At 39.3% G+C, this 20,884-nt stretch overlaps 1 protein-coding gene across 8 annotated transcripts in view; it reads right to left on the reverse strand.

Moving 5' to 3' along the window:
- The window catches only part of CTBP2 (C-terminal binding protein 2), a 277,898-nt gene that overhangs the window by 116,447 nt on the left and 140,567 nt on the right, over nt 1–20,884 (reverse strand). The window contains exons 1-2 of one of the 8 annotated variants that reach the window (XM_081954487.1): nt 3,217–3,361; nt 1,696–1,743 (exon numbers count right to left, since the gene is read on the reverse strand). The exons of 6 other annotated variants lie outside the window; for them this stretch is intronic. The gene's annotated coding sequence lies outside the window, so the exon portion shown is untranslated. Of the gene's footprint in view, nt 1–1,695; nt 1,744–3,216; nt 3,365–20,884 lie in introns of those variants that run through there. One more of the 8 variants, XM_081954488.1, reaches the window with a different exon arrangement.

The following is a 20,884-nucleotide window of genomic DNA, read 5'->3' on the forward strand; positions in this document are numbered from 1 at the left end:
ATAACTGCACTGCTAAGATCACACCTGGAATACTGCAGTGGTGGGTTCTGGATCCCATTCCAACCAGTACGGTTGGAACGGGCCCGGTGCCGCCCACATGGACACACGTGGTGTGCGCATGTGTCGTACCTGCAAACAACGCTTCCGCAAGCCTCCACGATGCTCCAGCTCTTCGGCGGAGCATCGCGCAGGCGCTGTACGTGCCATACGTGGAAGCGCCGAAGGCTTTAAAGGACAGGTAAGGAGCTTGGGAGGATGGGCCCTCCAGAGCACCGTACCGGAACGGTACCTGGTGCTCCGGGCAGGCTCCGGTACGCCTGTACCGGGGCGTACTGCCTGCAACCCACCACTGGAATACTGCGACCAGTTTTGACCACCGTTGTACAAAAAATATTTTGAGGATAAAGTCAGAAGCTTATTTTGGTGATCACAGATTCTGAATTAAGGCTAACCCACCTAAAACTCTCACTGCTAAAACTCAAAATAAAACTCCTAAGCATGTATTTCACAACTTGCTTCAACATGGGAGAAAGCTTAATCCTGTGTACCAGATAAATTCTATAGAAAAATTAGGCAGTCTTCTGTTAACTCAATTCCCCAAACAAACTCATCTGGTAATAAAAGATGACCCAGATAAAAGCAGGCCCCAAGCTACGTAGAGATAATCAAAAGGAACCTTTTATATTTGGCCTGGAAATGATTGGCTACCAAATCAGATCTTTTCAAATATTAGTATCAGTATTTAAAATATCTTCAATGTGAAAAGCTCAGATTTCGTAGCCAATTGTTTTCAGATATCCAGATATACATTGTATGGAATTATTCATCATTTAGTCCCAGCAATTAGCAATTGCTAAAATAACAACTCGCCGGCAGGACTAATGTCAGAAAAACTATTTATACATAAAAAGAAAAGAAGGCTGAGAAGGGCTGAAATGAATTCAAGTAATTTAACAAGCTTTCCTCTTTTTTTCTACATTTAGCTACCACAAGAAAATTCTTAGTAATACAATATTTAACATACAAATATACAAACATTAAATTGGCTCAACCTATGCTTCATGGTAACCCATGACTGCTGATAGATTTTGCATATTTTGCAAAAATTACTTCGTATAAACCACAATGGCTAGATTCACACATTATGCTAAATCATAAACATGGAATTCTTTAACAGAATGTGTAATTTAGACCCTGCCTTCAAAAAATAGTATCTATAGAGGAAAAATATTGCTTCTATTTTTCTGAATGTACATCTTCCACATCCCCCTTTCATGCCTGAAATAGTAATTTCAGAACATTTCATGAAATCTGCCATAAGTCATCATAAAATGAAAATCTAACTCTGTACATCGCTGTCAAAACCCTATAGCCTTATATTAAAAGGCATTCAAATGGTTTTTTCAGTCTTGGTGTTTGACCATACAACTCTTTTATTCCAGGTAAAAGAAATTATCAGTAATGTCTAATAATGTTTGATTATTTTGAAATTTCTGTCTATCAGGGCCAAGTATCTATACAAGCCTAAATAAAATTACTCTCTTCACACATACACACAGCAAGAGGAAAGTTATACGCTTGTTTTATCAGCCATTCTGCATGCACATCTGTATGTGTTCATGTAGTCATTTTGAATGTGTAGTGGAAAATAAAGTAACTTCCCAAGAGGAAAAATACTTAACAAAAGTCTCTCACAGAGCTTGTCAGAGGAAACATCTGTTGTCCCCTGTGGAGGTTGAAAGACTAAGGAGGAAAGGAGAAAAAAAATTCAGCCAAAACTAAATTAATAATAATAAGAAAAAAAACCTGCAGTAAATATTTCTTTGCAAGACAATATTTGAGGGGACACACACACACACACACACACACTGTGCAGAAAGGAAAGAAAGAAAGAAAAACTATGTGCACAAATGAGGATATTGCAATTATGATTCCATGCTAGAAAATCAAGTCTATAAGGGGTTAAACTGGTTTCAAAGTTTATGGACTATGAAAATGGAAACATCACACATGGACTAATAGTTCTTGTAAGAGAAAACATCTGTTCGAGTTATAAGGTCAGCAGGAAATGAACACTCTTTAGTTTGTCCTTACTGGTTAAGCTTTACATTTCTCGCAAGAACGTATGTCTTAACTTAGTGAAACTTATAAAAATATTCCAATTACCTTTCAAGTAGCCAAACACCTTACAATTACACCCCTTCCTGTGCCACTTCCTGATTAACTCATAGCCATAGCAGAGGAAGTACACTCTTCTACGTCTACCTCACTTGGCTCACAAGACAACTAATATTTAACTGTCTTCCACTTTGTCAATTATATCTAATCTTCTGAATAGCTTTCATATTATCTACTTGGCAGTTATACACAAAACATCATCTTTGGGGTCTATCTTAACCCGTTACACATCAACTGACAACAAGCTGTCACTTACTACCCTTCCATGTGACAGTAGATTGGTACTCTCACCCAAATTAGGATAGAAAAAAAATATTATCATCTCTGTTATCAATAACAGGAAAGCTTTGTTAGGAAACACAGGCCCTTCTTTTTGAAAATCAGAAGACACAGCGAAGACTGAAACTGTCTGTCTTGTTTTGATGATAAAATACCAGTGTCAGAGATTGGTGTGGTTTTTTCTTCTTCAAACAATTGCTTTTCAAACATTTCGAGTCTTTTTTAAATTTGTGTATGTGTGTGAGAGGGGGGAGAGAGAGAGAGGGAGGGAGGATTGATTCTTTATTATTATTAGACTGACAAAATTAAAAACTGTGGAATGTAGATGGCTCTGGGACTATTCACACTTCCTGTAACTTGAAAGACAGCTCCCACAGGAAACCATGATGTAAAACTACAAATATGTCATGGTTTGCTTCATATACAGGAAATGGTAATGACTTATCTCCTAGTAAGCATTATTTTTTAAAAAAATATTTGCTTTAAAGAGTAAGACTTTTCTTGTAAAGTAATTCGCCTGACAATATTGATCTACTGGGCAAATTATCTGACAAAATTCCTTTTATCAAAATGCTATTCAAATATCGTTAACCGCTTAATACCCAGTGCTCTGAAAGCTCTGGCACACTAGATTATTTAAACCCTGGCACTGCATATTAAGCAGCATGTGCCATTACTCAGAATTACTAACTACAGTGTCTGCACAGACAATTTTTTAAAAATTTCTTAACCGGTACTCAATAAGATCTAGAAACGAACCTCTGTAACTTCCTTTTCCACATATGTAGACAAGAGGGATGGACACATCACTTTTTAAAAAGATCTATTCTGAAAGATGTTCTGCAGAGCATGTCTTTTTTCCTCTGTTTTTCCGTCAAGAGTCCCTCAAACTGATGCCCTCCAGATCTGCTGCATTACAAATCACATCCAACTTCAGTATGGCAGTTATAGTCCAAATCATCTGGAAGGCTCCAGGTTCATTTCTAGTGAGCTGTTTGCTCTTGAGTTCCAAAGAAAGACAGGCATAGGCACATCTTGAAAAGCAACCAAGTAGCCCCTGGAGATTTATCTGAAAAAAATACACCCAGTTCAGAATTTGTACAACAAACAAGAATGTGCTCTTCTTTAAAAGGTTCACAGACTTTACATCTGGTAAGGAAAAAGAAACAAAGCCACAATTTTGTCTGCCTGGGAGTATACATTAGGCACAACACATGTCAAATCGGATGTGAAAGTCTAATAATACTCAAACGCTAGCTTATCATTCCTTCACTACAATTTAGTGCAATTCAGGGAAGGAGAGTGGTGCCCTAAAATCTTTTGTCATCATCATACTATACATATGTTGAAATATGAGCAAGAAATGTACTTGACATGCAATTAAACCAGCATGTGGATCTTATTGCTCCTAAAGGCTATTATTTGATTTCCTGCTCTGAAGCAAGCAATGAAAAGATTCCAAGTTTAAATGCAGCCGAATTAGATCATTCTTTGGGGTGGTCGCATCTTGGACTGGAAACCAGATGGAGTGTTTTAAAAGCCTTTTGTAACCGAACCAATTCACCAAGTTGCTTGGAAACCTACAGCTGTAGTTGTTGCTCTGGGGCAAGATTTAGCCTAGTTTTTACTGAATCTGACAACATTTGCAGACACCACCATCAGCAGAAGTAATCTTTTAGGCGGTGACTAGTTTCCATTGTAGGAGAGGCAGCTTTTATGGCAACAAAGCAAAGGAAAGTCTAACTTGATTCATACCAGTTTTCAGCTTATTCTTCTATGTAAAACAACTAATAATAATCGATGCATGTTATCCTTATCTTTATCTTAATTATCTTCATTAAAAGATTGTGATAAATTGATATATAGACAAACTGAAACATTTTACTAAACTGTGGAGAATATTTAAAAGAGAGAAGGAACAAAGCCCTTTAAAAGTTATTGACGGACACCCAAATAGTCTAACCACAGAGTTTGATATTTAATGTCAGGCAATTTCCTAAAGAAACCTCTCTCTCTGCCTCCCTCCAAGCTCTCCAAGGCAGGCTATATAAATGTGCTAATAATCACATGATAGGAGGTAAGGCACACCAATTGAGTAAGTTGAAAGGTCTTTGGATAAAACATATCACTTCGGCATTCTACCTCATCCCCCTCCCCTTCTATCTCATGAGAACTCTTTAAGGTAACTATACCCTTACTCTGAATGAAAGATCCTTTCAATACAGTGAAACAGTAAGCTTACAGGTCAAGAAAGGGGGAGAGCAATATCTGCTGGGTGCATATTCACTTTGTTTTATAATTAACATTGGGATCCCTGCAATGGCTACTATTTCAATCCTTTGGAAGGAAGGCTAGGTTGCAGAATGCTGAGGGTTACGAAAAACTAGAAATGAATACTTCAAAAACCGAACTCTAGCTATTGACAGCAGTATGGCCCGAGTGGAGATGGTGCATCCATCCTTGTGCTCCTTTATCTGGTATCCTACTGAGGCAGTTTCATGAGTTGGGAATTGGGGGTACCATTTTACTGTGGTTCTCTTCCTTTCTCTGAGTGTTGGTTAGGGGAGAGACTGCTTCTTAAGCTATCCTGTGAAGTGTGCTTAGGGTCTATTGCACCCTGTCCTATATCAAGGTTTTTTTTTAAAAAAAAAAAAGCAATCGCCCATGTCCTTGTCACCTCACTGCATCACTACTGCAATATATTTTACAGAGTTATGCTTGAAGATCACTAGCTTCAGATAGTCATGGCTGAAGGGCATTCAAACACAACTCAAGATACTAGTTGTTTACAGCCTTATATGGTATAGGGCCCATTTACTTGAGGGGTTGCCTGCTTCCCATAGGATCTGCTTGGCCATTTCGATCCTGTAAGGTTGATTTGTTCTAAGCCTTTTCAATTAAACAATCTATCAGTGTATCTTTTCTATTGAAGCATTTACTCTCTGGAATGCTCCCTTCCTGAGATCTGACAGTCCCCATTCAGCTATTGTTTCCAAAAGTCCTGAAGACTAGACACTTCATCCATTCTCACTATCTTTTAGTATTTAATTTATCTCTCTTAGTTTAGTAGTTGTGAGCCACCTAGAGTCTTTGAGAGTCAGATAGCAATAGTGCTTAGTCTTATATACCACTTTACAGTTCTCTCTAAGCGGTTTCCAGAGTCAGCATCAGCATATTGTCCCCAACAACCTGGGTCCTCATTTTACCCACTTCAGAAGGATGGAAGGATAAGTCAACCTTGAGCCAGTGAGAATCAAACTGCTGACAGTAGCAGAATTAGCATACAGTACTGCATTCTGACCACTGCACCACCATGGCTCTTGCTACAAATAGAAATATATACACGTCTCTTGCAAAAAAAATTGATTAATCAATTAATCAAGGGTTCCTTCAAGAGGGAAACCCATTTGGGACTGAAAGAAATGAGCAACGTTAGAGACAACTTTTCAATCTATCTGCTATGAACAGAAAAAAAAAACATTTATGCCTTACACGTTCATAGTTTGAGGGTTTCTTAGAAAATTTATCTGAATCGCTCAGGATTCAGGGACTTATTTGGGCCCTCTGTTCTGCCCAAGAAGTTTTATGTATTACTTTATTATTAGGGTTGAATCATCTTCTTCCACTAGACCAGTGTTTCTTAACCCTAGTAATTTTAAGACATGTGGACTTCAACTCCCAGAATTAACAGAATAACACAATTTTCCAGCCAGCCTTTGGCTCCACCATCTATCAATCAGCATTGGAGTTGAAATACTATGTACTATATCTGGAGATTACTAAATTATTGAGATCAAGGTAGACTGAACACTTCTAAAAATTAGCAGAAATCTATACAAGACAGAATAAGAATCAGAAAGGAATCTATCCCTCTAGGTTCTATCTAGTTAAATATTAAAATTAGTTAATTGGGAAACTTAAGTTAGGTTAATACCTCGAACTCCATTTTGTGTATTTCCACTAGAATTAATTACCCATAGAAATGCATACATGCATTATTCATACAGCAAAATTGAGAGAAAGTAAAATAATGTGCCGTAATCAAGAGGTGAGGTTTTTCACAGTAACTAATGTGATTTATTTTAAAGGCGACTGAAAGCCTGCAATATGGTTTAACTAGCAGATTATACCATAAACTAAATCAGCTTTGGATAAAATCTTAAAAGCTTCATTTCATTCTACTACGTGTGCTACTTCATAGCCCTGCAGTCTTAATAATAAATATTAGGCTATTTCCACCTCCGTGTAGAAACCAAGGGTACAATTTGAGCACTTTAGCTTTCCCATTGAAGTTAAAATTAATTGCCACATAAAACTGCTGATTCCTACCAAATGAAGCTCTCTCCAATGTGTCAACCCAGGGATGAAACAAATCCAGGAATGCCTTAATTATTTTACCTGAATTATGGCTGCATTTTGTAAACCTGGCACTTTTATGGATATTGGAGGGTTTATTAATTCCTCAGTATTAAGACATTCTAAATAAACAAAGACCTTGACCAAAAGAAACGCCATCTACTGTTTACTCACAGAACGTATTCAAACTTTCTCTATTCATTACATTTCTGCTACATGTGCCTGACCTCTGAAGTGCTCAGAGCAATGTTTTAGCCTCACAAGTACCTTAAGTGAGAGGAAGAGACTTCCAGACAAAGGACTTCCAGCATAAGCAACAAGAAGCTGTTCTCTTCTTCACAGATGTGGTGTGCTTGTGTTAAGAAAGGCAAATAGTTTGAAAAGACAGGAGAGCAAGCAGCAGAGGCTAATATTTTCTGGGTCCTGGTAAAAATCCCGTGAATAAGGTAAGGGCAATGTTATCCTTTTGAAAAGTCAAGGCTGTGCTGCTATTCCCAGCTTTATGAGAGTAAGCTCTATTGAACCCACAGAGGAGTAGGTTATGGGAGTAAATTCATATAAAATTATGAATTATTCATGACAGACGGGCTTCATTCTATGAAATGATAAACGTATTTCAGGAGACCTCCATGGAAACCTCACAGTAAACAAAATAATAGACTGCAGGAGTCGCTGAAGAATCTAACTTTCTGGGCACATCAGCATTTACATTTCTAATCTTACCAAATGCAACAGTCATATCTTAGAAACCACTGGGTTGCTATGAATTTCAGCAGGAATGAAAGCTCGATTCAATACCCTCTAAAGTTCCTACGCTAATATGAAATGTTAACAGCTACAGTATTTATTAAATTCATTAACCTTCGTTTAATTTCAGTCACAGTTGTCCAATTTTAGGAGACCAGAGGGTATATTTAAACTTTTGGGGGCATGAAAATGGGTGCTCTCACAAAACTGTTAACAAGGCTGAAATGACGAATAATAAGCATATATTTGCCAAAAGGAAAACTGGTAGAATTGTTTGCATCCCACTCTCTTTTCCACTTTAGTTTATTTCTGTCTTTTTTTTCTCAAATCAAATTATCAAGCATTACCAAGCCCCTGTTTTTACTTTCTAAGAATGATGATACAGTGTCTATGGGAACTCAAAGATATTGGGGGGGAAATGGTATTTTCCTTTATAGCACTCCATTTTTTAAAAAATAATAAGGAGGAAAGTAAAATCAGATCGGAGAAGGTACCTAGTGAGTTCCAAGTGATTTGTCCCTGAGTATTGATTGGGTTAATTGTGTTTTAATTGCTGATTTTTTGTTAGATTTTGGTTGTTTTTATTGAATCCCGCCTGGGGTCACAAAACCTTGAGATGGGTGGCTATATAAATATTCAATAAACAGTAACAGAGTTGGAAGGGACCTTGGAGGTCGTCTAGTCCAACCCCCTGTTCACACAGGAGACCTGTACTAGGGATTCGAACCACCAGCCTTTCTGATCGACAAGCTCAGTGTCTTAGCCACTGACGCACTGTAAGACGCTCCAGACCATAAGACCCACGTAGCTTTTGGGGAGGAAAACAAGGGAAAAAAATCTGCCTCTGCCTCACAGCATCCACCGGTATTGATCTGGCTAGCGTCCTTGTAGCAAACAGCAAACAGCCTGGTCAGCTTCAGCACATTATCACAGCTTAATTTAGCATGAGCAGCTGATTGGCAGTTGGATCGACCTCCCGGAATACTGCTGATCAGCTGTTCCATGCTGCGGGGATTGCTGCCGCCTATCGCTGCCTCTACGCACCGCATTTTTGGCCTCCACATACCCTATTTTTTGCCTGTTCTAGGTGGTGGCGGTGATCCCACTGTGGAGGCCAAAAATGGGGCATGCGGAGGCAGAAAACAGCCAAACGGTGGAGGCCAGTGGGCCTTCAACAACATTCGGTCACACAGACATTTCCACCCACTTTAGGGAGGGGGGGAGTGCATCTTATAGACAGAAAAATACGGTAAATAAATAATAGCAACACACACCAAAATCAAACCAAATACATTAAGTCAGCCAGGGGCAAATACCAAGAGCTACCTAGAGAAATTAGCCCCATTTAAAGTAGATTTAATTATGTACCCTAAAATTAACCACCCTTATATTTAGGAGTTGTTGGTTTCTTTGAGAAAGCTGGCAACATAATTGTACAATAAAAATTGTCCAGGTTTTGCCTGCACTTTACTGTGTTTTTAAATCTATCTAACTATAGGTTTGTCCCCAAAACATCACTATGTCATAAATTAGTCATTTCCGCTTTCTTTTTTACATCTCTCAAGTTTCAAAGTAACCATTGTTTCAGAAATAAAGGAGGGATCCTCCAGAAAACTTGCATAATCTTGCCAAAAACATCAAGGAAATAAGATCTCATTCATTATGTTTATTATTGTAGCTTCTGTTGAAGTTAATGCTGAATAAAAATATATGCTTGTAATGGAGACAATAAACCCGAGGGAGTAAAAATCCAGAATCTTCCCAAAAGTAAGGAAAAGAGCTTTATCTCCAATCCTAATCCAGTCATAAAACAATTCTTCTGAATCTCTAGTTTCTGCTTTCATAGTTGCAACTTGACATTCTTTGCATTTAACACTTCTCCTACAAATAACAAAAAACAATTTTCTAAATCAAAATTTCAGTTATATTTAATATTTCAAGACGTATTTAAGAAAAGCTGCTTCCTGACAACTGGATTTCATTAGCAAAATGTAGCGGAATTGTAATACAGAGCCAATGAATGGCATTTACCAATCTTGAAGAGCCAAAAAGAGTTTAGTTTGAACTTGCTAAAATCATCATATTGGCAATTTGATCGTGTCAGTTCTGTGTAATCAAAATATAATTCGCATGTGCCTTCACATGGTAGTGTTTGTTGTTTATCATAGAGAGCCCGAATATCAATCGGGTGGAAAAATGACCTTGGAATGAATTTATCATACCCAAAACTAACATGGGAATTAGCTAGCTCTTAATCTTTTCAGACGGCTTGAAATCAGAGTAGCTTGGTATTTACTGAGGGGGCGGCTAGCTTGAACATATTTAGTGATGCTTAAAAAGAGGCTCTTAAAATAGTATAAATAAGTAAAAATCACTGTACTACAGCATAAAGCTAGAAAACAAGACTAATATTTTCCATTTCTTTCTGTTTTGATTATGCCATGCATTTACCATTATTGTACTTAGTTTTGTTTTTTCGCCATAGGTCTTAATCAGCAAATAGCCTGTTTGGGTATTTTTCCGTCCAGTGAGTTGACTTTTCCAAAGTGGCAGTCAAGAGAAATGGACCAATCATGGAACTTGCTACTTTCTTGCCCAAGGAAGGAGGTTGGAAAGACAGAAAAAGCGACTCCGATTTTCTAAAGGAGGAAGTCTTCTTTATGTATATCCGGAGAGTCCTCCTGATGTCCAAGGTATGCCACTTCTTCTGCAGGGTGTGAGAAGGAGCCGGGCAGAAGTTCAGCAGGATCCGTTCCTGAGCCCTGTGAAACCAGATGCACACCTTGGGAACAAAGGAGGGGTCTAGACGTAAAATCCTCCTGGCAGATGTGATTGCCACGAGGAATGCCACCTTGAGGGTAAGGAATTGCAAGCTGGCCTCCTGCAATGGTTCAAAGGGGGGGTCTGGTGAACGGGTTTAAAATGTTGGTCAAGTCCCAGGTAAGTTATCTGTGCAACACTGGAGGCCCCAGGTTGACTGCTCCCTTTAGGAAGTGGTGCACTGTGGGATGCTGCATCAAGAATTCCAGAGGCCCGCAGGGCAGTGCTGCTACCTGCCTCTTGATCATGTTGGGTGATAACCTCTTGTCTAGTCCAGCCTGGAGGAAGTCCAGGATTTGAGCCACTGTCACCTCTGTGGGGGAAAGACCATTCTTACCGCACCAGCTGTAAAAGGTCTTCCAGGTAGTTATATATGCAGTCTGGGGAGGGCATCTTAGAGGCCTGGATAGTCTTAATGACCCTGGAGGAGAAATTGTCCACCCTCAGGACGCTCCATTCAAGCACCAGGCAGTCAGATGGAGTCACTGTGGCTCCGGATGAACCAGAGCCCCCTGGCTAAGATCTTGTCCTGAGGGATCCTCCAGGGACGAGCCACTGACAGACCCACAAGATTGGCGAACCACGGTCATCATGGTCCGTGGGGAGCAAAGAGCAGTATCTCCGCCCTTTCTGCTAATACCTTCTGAATCAGAAGGGTTGTATTCAACCTTCTGAGGTCTAGACTAGCTCTCCACACACAACCCGAGGACTTGGGAATCACAAAGAGGATCAAATAGAAATCCCTGTCCCTGTTGGCCCTCTGGAACTAGTTGAATTGCATGGATGTCTAGCAAGTGTTTTATTGCTGACTCCATGAGGGCCTTCTTAGCTGGTGATTTAGACACAGGGCAACAAATGAAGAACCTGGTGGTGTGGAAAGGAATTCCAGGGAAAGACCTGATCTCACTGTCTCCAGACCCAGGCATCGGATGCAATTTCCTCCCATCGGTCAGCAAAGAGGATCAGATACCACCCAATGGGAGGCTTGGAGGTGCAGTTACTTGGGGTGGCGAAAGTAACAACCTCCTCCGCCACAAAAGGGCCGCTTCGATGGTCTACCTCTAGATACCTTGTCAGTATACTGTCTCTGCCTGGAGTTGCAGTTCCCCTGGTGCCAGGGAAAACTGGCACCTGCATCTGTAGCCCAAAGGGGTGGTCGGCGGGAATATGGGGATGGCTGAAAGGACCTCCTGGATAAGGATGGAGAGATCTTCCTCTTGTCCCTGGACTCTATCAGTAGTGGTTCCAGGGCTTCACCAAACAGGTTTCCCTCTTTGAAAGAGGCTGAAGCAAGTCGCCACCTGTGGTGGGCAACCGTCTGCCAGTGACGGAGTCATAGCATGCTGCGGGCCACTATGGGTAACCCTATGGCTGAGCTGCGTTCAGCGTGGCATCCGCAGAAAGCTGGACCATGGCCATGAGTTTGCTGTTGTCGTGTTGGGATCTTATGTCCACCACTTGGATCCTTTTCTGCAGTTGTCATAGCCAAAGCAAGGATGTGCGATTAAAAACTGAAGCGGTCGTCGACACCTATCGTCTGCAGCGTCTACTCTGTCCTTCTATCCTCCAGTTTAAAGATCTCTTCCAGTTCCCCTGACATGGAGGATGAAGGTTGTAAAGCCGCCACAGGAGCATCCACAGTTGGTGTCTGTAGGACCCGAGCCAGCTCCGAGGCCACGCTGTAGAATCTCATCAGCTGATGATGAGTTAGGCCCTGTCATAGGAGACACCCACTGCCTCTGTACGACATCAATGAATAATTTTGGCGAGGGAATAACTTCTGACTGTGGGTTCCTTGAAAAGTGGATCAGTTGGGCTGGATGGGCGCTCTGACTCAGGAGCTGAAGAATTGGCTCCAAGGCATGCTGTGTTTTTAGGCCTAAAAAGGAGCGATTTGAACAGTCCAGGTTGAAAAGGTCCACAAAGGGAGGCTGGTCGGGAGCCATCCCCTCATCATCTGACATGTCAATGTTTCTCTGGCCTTCCCCATTCGTGGGTGGAGACTGAGCTAGACTCCTGTGCGATGGGACTGGAGAGCGTGGTTCAGGGAAGGAAGGAAGCTTCTGCTGACCCTGGCGGAATGAAGGTTGGCCCTGTCCCATCATGATTGCAGAGGCCCATGAAGAGGCCTGCCTGGGCTGCTGCAGTCCAGCCTGTATGCCCTTGTTTGATGGCTTCAGCAATGATGGCCTGCATGTTAACAGGATCTACTAGACCTGTCCCCATCTCTGGTCTTAGGCCAGCTAAGGTGGGAGTAAAGGTGGCCTCAGGCACCATCCTTAGCAGCTCGAAAGGCTTTTCAGCATCTTGCAGGTCTGACATTGAGCCCTATAGACCAGCTCTGCTAATGGGCAGTAAGGAATTGGTTGGGAAGAATGATCTCCAGCTCCCCCTGGAGATAGACTAAGGGAAGGCAATCTGCTGGTGATGCTTGTCTCTCCCCTGTCGGACCTAAGGACACTTTTTCTCTCAGATTTCTCACATATCTTTGCTAAAGCTCTGTCTCTTCTGCGCTCATCTCTCTCAACCGCTTTGGGACGCTTAGAGCCTGTGCCAGTCCTCTCTGTAGTCCTGGAGCCTTGCTTTGAAGTGCCAGGCACAGCCTTTGGAACTGCTAACTCCTCTGGCTCACTGTTATCAGGGCTAGTTCTCCTTTCAGGGGAGTGATCCTCTGTCATAATTAGCTGTGTAAACAAGTATGATATGGGCGCTAATGGTGGAGCACTAATATTCCTGGGACCAGCTGCCCATGGCTCTAATTGGGATCAAAGGCTCCTATCTGATTTAAAATAATGTTGGCGGCAAGCGGTAATGGCCATGGGTGCTAATGGAGCGCAATAGCTCCTGTAATACTGCAGGCGCAGGCAGGAAAAAGAAAGTCTGATCAAATTTTAGGTGGCCAATCTGCTGCTGGCTTGAGTACGGCGTTATTAAGCAGAGTGGCTTGATCCGCAGCTGCAAGATACGCTGACCGTCGATGAGAAAGTGGAGCGCAAGACTCCTGCGGCCACGCTGCCCACCAAATTGAGTGCTGAGTGAAGTGCGAAGCTTCTGAAGCCTGCAATGCCGCTTTTTCAAGCACAGGTGAAGCACGATGTTTCTGACCGTAGCGATAAGATTCGCTGGGCTCCAGTGAAGCTCGGGGCTCCTGAAGCCTGTTAAGCCCCTGGTTGTCAAATGTCAAGTGAAGAACTCTTTCCAGGCCTGGCCGGTTCAAGCTATGGCCCCCTTTCACTTGTGACAGTTTAAAAATGGCATGACTCTCAAAGGCTTGTTTTAACTGTCAGAGCCAAAGTTCATGCCTCCAAAGGAGGCACCACAACTCTACCAAGCTACTGGGAGTCAGCACTGCTTACTTACAGTTGAAAAGTCCGATTTTATATTAAATGATAGTTGATCCAGGAATTCCAAAAGGAGGGAATTTTGATACATCTGTCCAAGCTGACTACTGAGTCAAAAAGCTGAAAAGCCCTATCAACAGAGGAGTGACTTAGCAGCTTTGACAGACTCAGTCCAATTAGCTTGCAGAAGAGGTCAACCCATTCCTGGATTCTATCTCCACCTAGATGGCAGGTGTTTTCCTGTGAAAACTCCTCTAGGCAAATCCTCTGTGCAATCATCTTATCCTTCATCAACTAAGTAACAGAAATATTAGTTGGAATGCTACATTTCAAAAATCTTCTACTGTACCAAGTCAAGGGATAAAATTAAGAAAATATTTTATCTTCCAATTTGATCAAAACAGAATTAACTCACAGGTTTGTCTTTATTGGATTATAAAAACTCTACTAAATCTCTAGTAGAAAATTGTTCTATCAAAGGCTTCCACAACCACAAGAAGGAAGTATTTCATTTCAATAAATTTTAAGTTTATTTTAAAAAAAAAAAGAAAAAAAAGAAAAATTTGACCTCTTTCACCTGTGAGTTTACCTGTGATATCAGATTAGAAATTCTGGTGTATCCTAGCTAAAACATTATATAAGCAAGGTTTTAGAAACTATGTTTCATTTTAATTTTAGTGACTTTTCAATTGTTCAGTTTTAATAAATCCTAATAAGAGATAGATTTATTAAGCTATTAAAATATTTTTAACTAAACGTTTCTCACTGGATCTTCAATAGTGCATCTGCAATGGTTTTTTCATCAACAGTTAGATATTTTAAGATCTCTATGCATTTTCAGTATTCTTCAAATCTATAATTCTGTAATTAATTATTCCAGGGAATAGTTTGCAAAATTTAAAACAATTTAGAAGGTTTCAATCTGCTAGCTCTTACCAGGTGTTAGATAAACATCCCAGAGAAAACTATCATAGCCTAACTTTAAGGCATTCATGTGCTTATGTACCAAAGCTCAGTGGTAGGGGAGTTTAAAGAATAGTAAATGTAACATAACCTTGCTTATTTTGTTCCAGATCCTACAACAATTTTTAAACTGGTTATGCTTTGCATAAATTATTTTATGAGGCAGGAAGAGAACTGTATTGAAATGCTGGGAGAAAGGGCGGATAATTTGGAGGAATTCTGGGATCATTTAAGATGCAAACCTTCCCAAATTACTTGTTAAAGTTTTACAGATCAGTTAACAATTTGCTAGGTCATGCATCCATACAAGTCAACAACAGTAAATTTTATTCATCATAGGCAGCTCTAGCAATCCACCTGTAACTTTTGGGATACAAACAAGACCGCAAGAACTCACAAATCAATAGAAGCAGAACACACAGAACAAATATTATGGAAGGTCAAGCTCAAGTATAAATCTAAAAAAACTGTCAAAAATTTGTATTTCCCACAATAGGTATTTTGTACATGAATTTCCAACATCCAGTTAATTCCTTAAGACTGTGTTAACACTGACTTAGCTCAACATCTGCCAAGCAGGTTAATGGTAAACACTAAATGGGCCCATCTACCGTAAGTGTTAACAGTTGTTCTGATAAAATGACAAGATACCTACAATTCAGCTGCCTTGGCAGATTCATAAATATAGGCATGACGTCAGGCATAAGCCCAAAGACAAGACAGTGAAATCCAAACTAGCTCAATCCTTTATAGGATGTTGTTACCCTGAACCTGTTCCCCATCCAATTTAGGACTGGTGCAGTCTCTTAATCCGGGAAAACATCAGTTGCCAACGACCTCCCCCACAACTCCTGCATGTGCTCATTCCATCTTACATAACAAATATGGGATAAGTATCTTACAAAGACCAATTTAGAGAAACATAAATATAAAATAAACAACCCAGTGATTATTCTCTTATCTGCCAACACTATCCGCAACCACTTTAACCAACTGCATGTCATCAGTTCAGTCAAAACAGGTTAAAATAATCTGCTTTTCTTGAAAATAAAATTCAGATTTGTGTAGTTTCACCACAGAAACAGCCAGTAGTAGCCAAACTGCAAACTACTACAGTAACTCAATATGAACTACAAGCACCGCATATTCCTTTTGTCAGCAGAGTGGAGAAAGGAATTACATCTATAGATTAAAAACAAAAACAAAAAGAAAGGGAAACATATTTCAGGCATCCCAAAGGAGTTTTTTCAAAAGGCAACTTGAACTTTCTTATTTTTTCTTTTAAAGACATTTTGCTTCTCATCCAAGAAGCTTCTTCAGTTCTCTTTCACTTCCTGGATGAAAAGCGAAATGTCTTCAAGGAAAAACAAAGAAAGTCCCGTTTCCTTTTTAAAAAGTACCTTTGGGACAACCATGACCTGGCTGACTGAGAATCTCCATAGGCACATTTCAGGCAATTCTTGATATTTCTATATATAATAAAGGGTGGAGACATCATTCTGCCTAGTTAAAACTAGGATGGCACAATGTAAAGCATATAACGCTACCTAATTCAACTTTCTAACCTCTCTATTGAAAAAGTTATTAATTTTAGGTCACAATTTCCTGTTGCTTCAATTGCTAGGTAATCGTGAAAGCAGAGTAAATGTGTGCCTGTAATACACTCAGTGTGCTTGTTTGAAGATGGCATATTCCAGACTCCTGTGCTGCACCTTGACAGTGCATATAATCAAACAGAAGACAGCAATGCCATTCCCCAAACTAAAATATAACATGTTAATTGGCCTACACATTACTGTATAATAAATGATAAAACAAAACAGTTAATATCTAAATGAAGTATTTCACTCAGAGCTGTCCCCTGCAACATACACAGCCCCAAGCAGGAACCACGCTGGAGTTTTGAACTGAGTACCATCTGCTACATTATTTTACAACAGGAATCCTCACCATCTTTGCCAAATACATTTTCCTCTCCCCATGGCTTAGCTTCTGCTCGGCATTATTTTCCTACAGCATTATTACGTCAATCTTGGTCAGGTCGAACTGGATAAGAGCTATCACCTACAAGTCCCACAACTGACAGGAAATATTCATCTTTTGCATAATTGGAGGCTCGAACTCAAATGTCTAAATTAAGAATATTTTCAGCCTGCCTAGGAAGCAAACTCAATAAGCAAACATTTGTATAATCAGTCATTATATTATACATTTAAAAAATAATCAATAGCAGATATGGAGTTTCTCAACCTGGTCCCCGTTTGTAGCAAAAAAATATTAAAGATTAAAGTCACTTATCTCCTCATGACGAGAATCTTAATCCAGATTTTCTTTTCAAACAAAAGCTTGTTTTTAGATTGTACCTTCAACTGATACCTTTGAAAAATATCCTACAAGTGATGCTTTTTAGCCTACAAATTGCCTGAGCCGGATAGGGGAGTGGAATAGAATTTTTCTTGAGGAACAAAAGAACACATTCCAAACTTTTTCCTATATGTTATTAGGTCATACATTAGTATCCAAGTTTAAAGTTAGATTGGGGGGGAGGGGAGGGTTTGGTGTCTTCCAGTCAGGGTTGATTCCTCATGACTGCCTAGACTGCCCTCTCTAATTTATTCTGCAGGATTTCAGATTTAAGAAAGCTGGAGGTACTTCCTTGGAAGGATTTGTTTGTTCTTTTGTGTCAGTCTTGACTGGTGACTTCCTGGACAAATCCCTAAAGTTTTCTTGGCAAGGCATTTGGGAAAAGGTTTCATTTGCCTCTTCCCTAATGGCTGAGAGTGTGTGGCTGGCCCAAGGCCACCCAGGTGGCCTCATGTCTAAAATGGGACTAGAATTTATGGACTTCCCATCTCTAGCCTGGTAGGCACTAGTGAACAAATAAAATTATTTAGCTACCTAAGCAGAAACGGTTGGTGCTTAAGAAAGAAAATTCACTGCTAAGGTAAAAAGGAACTCCAAATTAAATGAGCTCTTTATCCTTGAATCTGTCATCAGAAGTGGGTCACCTAAAATGTAGAACAATGCTAGAACTGGATGATACAGAACTGACAACTAAGATTTTCAAGATGCAGTGGACTTTCATTTGTATTATATTCTCTGTATCTACATGTTTATTACACATTTATTAAAATAATTATATAGGTTGTTTTATGGTCCTTCCCCCCCACCTCTCTCACACACACATGCACACACAGAGTATACACACAGACATACACAAACATATATAAGCTGAAATTAAACATTTTCCTAGGCAAAATTAATCAACCTGATTACTGCTACTATTTGACATTAGAAAATTAAAAAATCCTACAATAAAATAAAACTATAGTTTAATTGTTTTACGTGTCAATACATTTTAAACATAATCATTTTCCATTCATAATAATTCAGTGCAACAATCGTTAAAAGTGACAGAGATTCTTATATTCAAACTTTTGCATCAATAATTATGATATTAATTCTACTTTATAATGTTTTAGTTAAAATGTTGCGTATTTTTTCTCTGCTGTTAGCCTCCTTAGGCTCTATTTCTTACAGTAGTTGAAAAGCTACTGTGTGCTGCATTGTTTGTATTTTAAAAATACATTACTTACATTATATATAATAGCATATTGTATAAGCTATCTGTAGAATTATAATTATAATTTTGTTAGATCATTTTTTTCCATCACATTGCTACAGTTTTTGACAGTTAACAGTAATAAAATCAAAATAAAGTGTCTTCAAAATTGAACCACAGAATAATTAAAAATACAGTTTAAATATAATCAGACACACTGTAGAACCACAATTAGGAAACAGAACAGATTGTATATTGAATTATATACAGTGATCGTTTGAATAAAGTTTTGCTTTCCATTTTATTTTGTATTGTTTTAAAGTTCAACATTTATTGTTTACAAAGTATTAAGCTATTCTTGCAAAGTCAATGTTATTTATTTGATCACAAATTTATAATCCAAGCGTCTCTTGAATTAAAACAGTACAACAATTAACACACCTTGAGAAGATCAAATAAGGTTTTGGAGGCAAAGACCACGGCAACAATCCAAAGTTTTACCAAATCACAAAATGTGTTGTGATATCACAATGCAAGCTTTTGCACCGAAGGTATGGAATTTAGGTTGTGATGTTGCAACATACAAATTCGCCATTTGTCCCACCCTTGTATACTAAATGCCTAGAGGCTGAATCTGCCTAACTGCTAAGCATTTTAATGACAAACTTAGTTTGGGAGTTATTAATGTGTTTTTTTTTTTGACTTAGATACAACTCATTGGGTCAGTTTACATTATACTCTGTGAACTCAAACAAATTGACCCATTCAGTAGCCAAGTTAAGCATGATAATGAGACTATAAGAAAAGAACGTTTCAGATGTATACATCCTGTTTTCTTTTTATTTATTTACCTTCTTTCTCAGTGTTTTTTTCTGTTGAGGAGCTACTGAGACCAGTCCCCTGGTTAAACTATCTGTAAATGTTTTCTCCCATGTTGGCTAAATTTGTCATCCGGAGATATTTTGAACAAGTGCCCAGGCCCTTTTCAAAGTACATTAATTCTCTCGGAAAGTAGTACGGTGCCGAGAACATAAGGCTGTCAGAACAGGAGTACTTCTCCTGCACAATCAAAGCTATGACACGAGCAGCTTTTTCTCAGAATTCATCATTTTAAGATCAACCTTTTGCTCCCCCCCCCTTTCCTCTCCCTGCCAAAACCAAAAGAATATCTTTTGCAAAAGTGGTCTCTTCCTCCAATGTGGCTTCACTTCATCTCGTTCCTGATAAGGGGAAAAAACAACAACAGAGATGCCACAAGGATTTCTGGAGTGATGCAAACAGGGCTGCAAAGTGAACGTGAGGTCCTCAAAGAAGGGTTGGACCGCAAAGTGCTTCTGTGGCTAGGATGCCAAAGGTGGCATCTCACTTTTGACAAAACTAAGGATGCTGATACAACTTTAGATCCAAGAGACCTATGAGCAATTGGGAAACTAAAAAATGCTAACTGGTACTGCAAGCAACAGAGGATAACAGAGCCTTTACAAAAATCAAAAATATCCATCTACTTTATGCAGAAGTGGAAGAGGAAATTAATTATATTAAGTTTTTTTTTCAGTTCAAAATAAAATCATCAAGCTTGCAATCCATCGAGAGCAGAGTTTTCACCAGACAAGTTGGTAATGGATGCTTAAGACCATCCGATCAAATAAATCTGATCTTTATTAGATACGCTATGAAGGAAAGAATAAATTTGAAAATGAAAGAACTAAAACAGAGTTTGTTCCACAATAAGAAACCTTCTTTGGAAGTCATTTTAGTGTCAGTGGATTTTGATTTTGCTGAACAACATCACAAATCTGAATTACAATACAGTCAAAAAAGCCTTTAACACAGGTGACCACTCATATTTCAGTTGATGTGGCTACTTGCCAGTAATTTAGTACAAAAATGGATATCCAATCCAGATTTTTAGATATATTAATAGCACAGAAGAGAGATTCAATCATTACACCACCCAATGACTATTTAAAATGCTTTTAAGCAGAGCCTTCAAAGCTCTAGAGACCTCTAGAATGGCAAACTCTGTTAAATGGGATATAAAATTTTCAATCTGCAGTATGAGCTAAAGTAATTCAGCACTTTATTTTTTTCCAACAACATAGTGTACACAAATACCACTTTGATAACAAATCAGTAAAACTGTCGTACAATGCCAACTTGACTAGGGAAAGCCGATTATGTCATAGTGTCAGACCCTAAAAACCAAGAAGTACATGTAGTCAACCTTCCAAGTAGATTTCTTTATTGTTCCAGGTCTATAGACACAATTTTGCCAAACTACAGTATTTACTGTGTACATGAAGCCAGTATTCTGGGAACTATTAGGGAGGGGTTATCTTCACCCTCTTTTTCTCACTCTAACTATCTGAACTGAGTTGTCATTTACTAGAGAGTTTCCCCAGAGCCAGACTCCAACAGCTGTTGATGGAAAAAAGAGCTACACCTTAGTCCCTTTATTTATTTTATTTATTTATATTTGGTGCTTCTAGACCGCCCCCTCTCCCAGAAGGGACTCGGGGTGGTGTACAGTCCATAGAGAATATCACAAAATACAAAAAAAAAAAGTTAAATAGTTAAATATGTACAGTTTGGAGGAGGTTAAAATGCAATTAAAAGAACTGTACAAAGCTAATATAAA

Source organism: Natrix helvetica, assembly GCF_964273705.1.
Source record: "Natrix helvetica genome assembly, chromosome: 5".
Classification (NCBI taxonomy): Eukaryota; Metazoa; Chordata; class Lepidosauria; order Squamata; family Natricidae; genus Natrix; species Natrix helvetica.